The sequence below is a fragment of the Marmota flaviventris genome, chromosome 16, assembly GCF_047511675.1.
Source record: "Marmota flaviventris isolate mMarFla1 chromosome 16, mMarFla1.hap1, whole genome shotgun sequence".
Taxonomy (NCBI): domain Eukaryota; kingdom Metazoa; phylum Chordata; class Mammalia; order Rodentia; family Sciuridae; genus Marmota; species Marmota flaviventris.
Window position 1 is genome coordinate 14,574,191 of NC_092513.1, and position 2,590 is coordinate 14,576,780.

A 2,590-nucleotide genomic window follows, 5' to 3' on the forward strand; every position below is an offset into this window, starting at 1 on the left:
AAAATTCTACCTGGTTTATCACAAGAACATTTTATTCCTGATATTTTTTGGGAGTGTTGGGGATACCTAAATGCCACAGATATTCTTCTTCACTGTGACTATGTGAAATGGCCAGATTCTTAAGAGGAGAAGGAGAATTATGTCTCACAAGTATCTCCAAAGATAGAATAGGAAACATATTTTGCAATTGAATAATTTGTACATGATCTTAATGAGAAAATGACTGAGGATATCTGAGCAATATGCTCCCTGATGGTAAACTCACCATTATGTGTGGAGACTTAGAGATGGTGTCAGACACCCTTTGGGGTGTCTGTCTAGCATACGCCTGCTTTATGTGAGAACTGTCCATTCTCCCAGAGGATGCTTTCTTATAACCTTGTTCTTTGTTTTTTTTTTGTTGTTGTTGTTGGTTCTTTTTAATTATACATGACAGTGGATATAATTATGTAAGCATGGAATATATCTTATTCTAATTAGGACCCCAGTCTTGTGGATGTACATCATGGTGACAGTCACTGTGGCATATTCATATATGTACATAGGAAAGTTATGTCATATTCATTCCACTGTCTTTTACAGCCTGGTTTTTAATAAAGGACTCTGCCTGCTCTCTGCCTGAGACTAAAGCAGTTTTGGAATAGGGTGCATGGATACTTGATCTGGGATTGGAACAGACAGGGACGGCTGGGCTGCATACCCTGCAGAAGGAGAGTGAGAGGTGGGTGAAGAAGAGTGAGGCACAAGGCATAGGGAGGGAGGCTGAGCTGAACCGCCTATCCTCAGATTCTGGGAGTTATCTTTTTAAAAGCCAGCTTGAAGGAATGTTGTATTCTTTAGACCAAAGCTTTACTGGGAAGAGTTCTATTTATCTCATGGGAGTCTAGCCTAAATTTGTGTATCCAGGGAAAAACTGTTTTGAGATCACCATAGAATTAATCCTCTTCCCCAACCCCTAGATTGTTTTGAACAACTTTATTAATGAGGTGAACTACAGAAGGTAGAGTTGTAAGATAACCTTTTAAGAAATGGCAGTGACATGATGAGCTACATTATTCTGTAACTTTTTGAGACTAGAACATCATGTCATTAAGGTATTTATGAGTACTAATTTTAAAGGAAATACACTATGCATTGTATTTAAATGAAGTAGTAAGTTTCTATGGTAAAAGTTAGAAAATAAGTTTGAACATTTATGAAGTAACCAAGCTAGATTTTTGGGGGGTAAAAATGTGGGTGGAGAATCACTCAAACACTTATATCTTATAAATATTATGTTGGAATTTATTTTTTAAAATAATAACTATTCACATGGTGAAAAGAAGCTGTTTGCTTCTATTAAGGCATATGCCTTCTTTTGTGTTTAGTATTGTTTATGTGACTAGTAAACTTGCTTCCCCTGACAGATTCTATATCTGGGTGTGTCACTAAGGTTCTCTGTAGAGTTAGAATGAAGATTTTTTTTAAATTGACTTAGATCTCACAGATGTCCTCATCCATGTTTTTTGGATGCTCCAATTTCCTGCCCAACATTCTTGTTTCATTTCAATGTTAATTTTTTTTTTTCAAAAAACAAAATAACCAAATTTATTTAGTTTGACATTTCCTCTGATCTAAAGAGAAAAATGTCAATAAACAAAACAAAAATCCCCAAACAAAACCTAGAACATACATACAGGCACCTATCCCCATGAATTCAGATAATCTAAAAGAAGAAGAGTAAAATTCTGTTCAACAGAGAAAATTATCTTCGTTTTTGGAAGATGTTTCCACGTCCCATTCCACGTCCTCTTCCTCTTGCAGCCACTTGGGCCTTCAGAATAGCAGCTTTCCCCCTGCCAGCCCCTGAACCTTGATTTTTATTTTTCATGCTCTTTAACATGGGTGCATTTTTCAGCATGTCAGGCAAAATCAGGAAGCGGATCTTGCTGCCACGGATGTACACCTGTTCCAGTTGTGCTACTCTGCCATCTCTGTACGTGACTGTGATGCTGGACATCTGGCAGTTCATATTGTCTTCTGCTTCAATGAGCTTTCCTCGGTATACCTCACCCGTGTTTGTCTCACATGTCACAATGTGGCCCTCGGCCTCATGCAGAACTTTAATCGGCACACCAATAGACATCTTGGCCCGAACAGAGTTCTATCCTCGGTCTCCCCTCACCGGCGGCGGCCTACTCCTCCTTCTCTAAGATGTGGCTAAAATTGACGCGACTGCAAAGGCGTGAGGAAAGCGAATGGCGGCAACCACGTTCCCAGAATCTCGAGGTTAATTTTTAAAGCCAGCTATTAAAGTTCACTTGGTTTGATAACAAATTTCCAGCAAGATATTAGTTTAAAAATGTTTTGGAGATCAAAATATTGGTTCATTTTTGCAAACCTGGCAACTCTCGCCAGTTCCAGGATTCTTATTGCCATTTCTATTTTCTCTTCTGTCTTTAGTGTGAAAAGAAATACGTGTGCTACCAGCAAAAAGCCCAAACAGTTACAAGATAAGCAGTGTGTCATTCTTTATAAGAAATGACAGTAGTCAACTTGGGAGGCTCAGCTGGGTGGATTGCAAGTTAAAGGCCAACCTGGGCAATTTAGT

General features: G+C 38.6%; 1 pseudogene; it reads right to left on the minus strand.

Annotated features, from left to right (window-relative positions):
* Positions 1-1,555: 1,555 nt before the first annotated feature.
* On the minus strand, positions 1,556-2,139 carry LOC114103348 (small nuclear ribonucleoprotein Sm D3 pseudogene; annotated as a pseudogene).
* Between the last annotated feature and the right edge of the window lie 451 nt (positions 2,140-2,590).